Source organism: Pristis pectinata, chromosome 2 (assembly GCF_009764475.1).
Source record: "Pristis pectinata isolate sPriPec2 chromosome 2, sPriPec2.1.pri, whole genome shotgun sequence".
Lineage (NCBI taxonomy): Eukaryota > Metazoa > Chordata > Chondrichthyes > Rhinopristiformes > Pristidae > Pristis > Pristis pectinata.
Window position 1 is genome coordinate 137,824,093 of NC_067406.1, and position 6,531 is coordinate 137,830,623.

Consider the following 6,531-nt stretch of genomic DNA (forward strand, 5'->3'; position numbering starts at 1 on the left):
ATGTTGCTCAACCCGCTGAGTTCCTCCAGCAGATTGTTTGATTCTCCCTCCTAATTCTGGATTCACTCTTGAGAGCAAACATTTTCTGAACACCTACCCTGTGAAGCCCTCTCAAAGTCTTACATGTTCCAATACAATCTGCTTTCGTTATTCGACTTGATCAACATTGTGGGCACTGCCCTTTTATTTCAAATGTGAGTTAGTTATAAAAATTGCGACCAACACCAGCCCCAGGGTCTATTTGCAATTGACCTCATCACTGACATCTCCGCAGCTTCATCTTCCAGCTTCATGGGAATCCATCATAATATTTTTCCATGGATCATTCACTTGTAAATGCATGTCAGAAAACATTCATAACTTCCTTCTTATCATCTTATTATTAATCTCAAAAGGTCAGGAAAAGGCCCCCTCTACTGATCCATTCTGCCTATCTGCACTTAGACCTTGGTGTCCGAGAATGAACATACAACAACAACTTAACAGAGTGATGCCTCAGTGTCAAGGGTTAAATTCTGAGTGGAGATTATAGAAATTCTACCTGTATTTAGAAGATTAGAATGTGATTTGTTTGATTTCTTCACATTAACAAAGAACAAAGAATGGTAGAGCTCAGGAACAGGCCCTTCTTGCCTTTGATGTTGTGCTGAACTAATTAAGCTAATGACACCTAATCCCTTCTGCCTGCATATGATCTATATCGCTCCATTCTCTGCATATTCATGTGCTTATCTCAGAGACTCTTAAACACCTCTATCGTATCTGCCTCCACCACCACTCCTGGCAGTCTATTCGAGGCACCCACCAGTCAAAAGCTTGTCCTGCACATCTCCTCTAAACTTTCTCCCTCTCACCTTAAATGTATGCCCTCTCGTACTTGACATTTCTGCCCTCTCGTACTTGACATTTCTATGCCTCTCGTAATTTGATAAACTTCTCTCAGGTCTCCTCTCAGCCTCCGACACTCCAGCCCTAGTTTGTCCAACCTCTCTTTATAGGTCAGCCAGGTAGCATCCTGGTAAACCTCTTCCGCACTCTCTCCGTAGCCTCCACATCCTTCCTATAATGGGGCGACCAGAATTGAATGCAGTACTGCAGATGCAGCCTAACCAGAGTTTTAGAGACTAATTCCATTGGTTGGAGGGCCTAGGACAAAGCTTATAACTTTGAGCCAGACATCTTAGGAAACATTGTTACAGGAGTGGGCAATTGGTACTTGGACCCTTCTCTGCAATTTTCAGTTAATGCCAAGTTTATTGTTACTTTCAAATCTCAGGTAGGTTTACGATTTCCAATGGTCTATAGACACATGAGACAAACACGGGTGTGTGGAGTTAACTTACAGATCAGACTGGGTCTCATGGAAAGGTGGAACAGACTCAATGTTCCTTTGTCTCCCAATATTACCCCTCAACTACCTTCTCACAATCCAGGTAAATCTCATGTGAATATTTTGAGGGCTTGTTTCTTGTGCTCCTTTTTCTGAAGACAAGGATGTCCTTTATTGCTTTCCAATCCATTAAAGTGCGAGCAAATTCCATGTCTTTTAAATGATATTGGACAGCAACTGCAAAATCCATCAGTACCACGATGGTCACATTCCTCACTCTCCTGTAGCTCTTTCCCCAATCTCCAACCAGTCGCATCATCCTGCTCCAACTTCATCCCAGATTTTCTTTCCGTCACTGATTTATCCACCCAATCTTCACACTTCAGCCAGTGTCCGGCATCATTGTTACCACCTCTTTACGAGTGGTAGTTTTACTTCAGTTTCCTCACTTGATTTCGTTGGGCAGTGTTACCATGGCCCCACTCCTGTTGCAATCTTTTGTCTATCACCCATTCCATAATTTTTGGATCTTCCTTTCAGTTTAATTTACTATATTCAAGCACCCAACATCTTCTCAACAGATTATTTTTCCAATATCACAGTTTACTTTTGGCTCTGATCAATAAATTGTCTTAGTCTTACAAGCACATGTGCATATAGGGGGCAGGGTATTTTAGTGCAGCATATGTTTGAGTTTTCTTCATCGTAACACTCAAAGGTAGCCTTTCATTATCGAGATGTTTTTTATTCTTTATCACAGTCTTGACAAATGTAAACTTTTCTGAGCTCAGCCTGAATGATTTCTGGTTGGAAAATCAAAGAAATTGATTGCAGGGGGGTAAGTTACTGCAAATATTCAGCAGGTCAGACAGCAACCGTAGAGGGAGAAACAGGGTTAGTGCATCAGATCTTTCATCTGTGCCTTCCATATTTCCTTACAACATAGAAGGAGGCCCATGGAGCTATCTCATGGAGCAATCCCATTCACCCAGTTACTTCTCATTCTCTCTCATATGCCCATCAAAACCTGCCGCCCACCTATACTAGGGATGATTTATAGGAACTAATTAAACTACCAACCAGTATGACAATGTGATGTGAGATGGAACAGAAGCCCCTGAGAGAAACCCACACAGTCACAGGGAGATCATGAAAACTCTACAAGGACAGCACCAGAAGTCAGAATTGAACCTGGGTCACCAGAGCTGTGAGGCAGTAGTTCTGTTTGTTCCATCAATATACCACCCTCACCTTCATGAAAGGAGAAACCATTGACTCTCTCCTCAGATGCTGCCTGATATGCTGAGCACCTTCTGTTCTTATTTCAGATTTCCAGCATCTACAATCACTTGCTTTTATATTATCATTGTTGAATCACCTTTAACTGCTGTAGGAGGGTTGAGAGGGAGGTGGACTCATGTATTAACAGAGATTACTGTGATCAGTAAATCAGTAAGTAAATTTTGCTGTTGCATTTAACTGCAGCACTATATAATCTCAAAGGTTTGAAAGAGACATGAGCAACTTTGTTGGGACATGGCTTTAATCATCTTGAATATGACCGGCACAAATAGCAATAATAGATTGTAACTGCATGTTTTCCCTATATTACAGAGAGTAGTGTTCTGTTTCAATACTACAACATCACAATAAGTCACCAAAGGAGCTAGAGACCTGAGTGCAGCTGTGCCAAGTAATTAGTTTTGTTGCTTAAATTGGATCAGGAATAAAAAATAACCACAGTTCCCAAATCAGAGCAATATGGTGGAAATGTATTAAAGTAATATGCTGGGGTGAGGTAACACTGTTAGAAGAAGATATTTATTCATTCAGACTGCAAGAGAAGACTACATTGGAAATCTTTCAACATATAAAGATGAACACAGCAGAGGCAAGTGTAGGAGCCTGTTTTTTTTTCATGATACTTAAAGATGGTAGGTATAGTAACAGATAGTACAAATTTTTTGAAAGCAGTTTATTGAGGTCAGATATTCAGCACTAATTTACATTATGGGTGGTGAAGCTTATTGGGAGATTGAGTTAAAATCCTACTCAGCTTGTAGCTCAGCCCAGTCTGATGTCTAATGGAGAGTATTCAAAAAGGCAATAATAAGCTCAAATAATATTTGTTCAACTTGGCCTTATCCCAAGAAAAGCCACTCACCTGATGCCAAAACATGTGCTGGTGGGTGATAACCCAGGATAAATACCTTCTCAATGACTGTTGCCTTATTGATGCTGAATATACATGTAGTGCAGGTCCTGCCACCGCTTATGGGGATGGCTGTTGTTTCAAGCCTGAGGTGACGCCAGATCTTTTCTTGGAGGCAATTTTCAAACAACGAGACCTGGTAGCAGTAACTGCAGACTTCTTTTCTTCTTAGTTAATGTTTTATAGCAAGGAAGCCTAAATATTTCTTTGAAGACAGGTGAATTTGTACTGATTTATATATTTCATAGAAAATGGTATTACCTTTTTTATATCTTTAATTGTATAACGCAATATTCAGTAAATGGGGAATAAGCAGCAACATACTCAACTTCAACAGCTTCTTATAGGTAGAATACAAGAGATTAATTGACCAAAAACAGATTTCCACCATTAATGTTCAATATTTTACTTCCCATCATTTCTCTATTACACTTTGGGGGTGGGAAGAAAATATGTTGTTTAATCAATTATCTCATGCAGAGATAAATTTTCTTATTTCAAACGATGAACTTCAGATCAAAAGTTCAAAGGCAATTTGTGTGAACCGACATTGAATGGTCGATGGCCTGTTACACAGGGACTGAATCCTGAGGTGGCTACAACAGCGTGAAAGGTTTTGTAGAGCATTCACTCCATCTTCTGTCTCTGGTTTCCCATTTTGCCTCCTTGACACCTTCAGGAAAGAAAAGAAAATGGGCATATTGTGAACTTGCATCACTGCTGACACATGCCAGATATTTCCTCTGTACAAGGGAACATTGGCATTATGGAAGTTAAAAACTACACCATGCATAACTCCAAACCACTGTGTATTTATTTAGAGTTAAGTTGTTGAAAGATTTGATCGTAACTGCATAACCTTTAAATTTTCTAAATTCGTCCCTGGACACCACCGAATATTTTCCATTTCCTCCTCTGGACCATATGGTTTGTTTGATTGACAGAGATTTTGGTGTCCAATTTGGTGATTGGATAATTATACAGAAATTTAATATTGAAGGAAGGAAAGTATTAGCTCTGAGCCACACAGTGATGGAGTTCACTGATGCCCTGTCTACTGCCGGTGTCTTGGAGATGCAGATGCATGTGTTAATTCAGATGACACCACACACAGCTCTGCTCATGTCCATTTTTATCTTGGGCAAAGGCATAATACTGGTGGTATCGAATTGCCACTTATTAATCCCTCTGCCCAATCTTCCCTTCCATTGTCTTCAATGTAAAGTAAATGTAGTTGGATGTTGATAACATCCAGAGCTAAAACACACACAGACTTTTTTTTAAATTGCTACAAACAACTAATAAGAGTCATAATCCAGAAGTCCCAGCTGCCATCATTATCAGACAAATGTGTAATGTGTTAGTGAGACAGCTTTCTATTTACTACCTTTATTGAAGCTTTAGTCCTTCTATAGTTACTCAGTTAACACCATTGTTTAAGTAAAGAAATGTTCTGCAAACGCTTGAGCACCCGTCTGCTTTTCTCAATTTATATTTCTGCAGAGTTTGGATTTTTGACGTTCTGCTGTACTGACATTCTGATTTTTCATCAAGCTGAACTGCTCTCTAAATGTCAAATGGTCAATTAATGCTTTGAGTACTGAATTAATCTGCCAGCTTTCAGATCATGTGCCTGTTTTAGATTGCGAGGATGGTTAATGCAGTAAGTTAGAGTCCAATACGGACTGACAGAGTTAAACTGTCTGCTCCATTTAATGATGACAATAACCCTTTCAGATTGCTAAACAATATAACCATGTCAGATCCTGTTAGTGTCAAATCTGCCCTATTTGTATTGTGGGAACATTGGGCACAAATGAGAATGTGGAAGTGTGAGATATGCACAAACTCAGTTGCTCAGAAGCTGTCAAGTGAAATGCTGCTGATATTGCAGCTCCACACTCTCGAACCTCACACCTGTGATGGGCAACGGAAACTTGATCCAGGGAGAATTTCTCTACAGGCAAACAAGGGTGAAACTTCATTGGTGGTGTAAGTAGGCTGTGCAGGAAAGGAAGTCAGCCTTCCTATGGTGGGTGTATGAGGTTGCAATCAGTACTGTCAATATGCAGTCTTCATTTGTGCCAGCAGCAGCTATTTTAGTCAGAGAAACCAGTGAAGTTCTTACTTTGCCCCAAATCAGTGTCTCTGAAAGAGTCGTGGGTTGTTCAGATTATAATTTTCTTGAGTTTGCTTTTGTTTCAGGAAAAAACCCTACAAAATAAAAGGAAGATCAAACAGAGACTGACGAAGTTAATGAGGTTCCAAGTCCACAGTGTATAAATTACTCTTCTTCAAAGGTGTTGAGAGTGATGTTGAGAGTGATTTGCTTTCACATTCCAGTTCTGTGGGCTCTACGGTAAGTAATGAGGCCCAAGTGGAACCCTCAGGCTCTGCCACAGATGGGGCAGAAGGTTCTTGATGGGATTGACAGACTTGTAGTTTGGGAGGTGGTGCACTTCTTCCACGATCTATTTGAGTTCTTTCTGAGGACACTCAAATTTCTCAGTCCCATCTCACTTTGATCAGTCATTGGTTGGGGATTCCAAGGGGTCAGTGAGGATAGTTACATGTTTTCAAGGAGGGCCTGAATCCTTCCTTCTGTTCACCTGGTAAGCTCTTGCCATGACAGAGCTTGGAATAGAGTGTCTGTTTCAGGAGTCTGATGTTGGGCATGTGAATGACGTGGACTTCCTAATGGAGAAAACAGAGTAATCGGGAACTCAGTGCTGGGGAGAGAATACTGGCACGAATGCCCACTCCACCTCCCCTCTCTTGTCCACCTATCACTGCTCAGTTTTCCCCCCTGTATATTGGGCTTCCCCTTTTCCTATCTTCAGTCCTGAAGAAGGGTCCTGACCTGAAACGTTGACCCTCTGTTTTTCTCCACGGATGCTGCCTGGCCTGCTGAGTTCCTTCAGCATCTTCTTGTTTTTTTCAATATCAATTCCACCATCTGCAGTCCTTTGTTTTTCTGGGATTAGTTTAC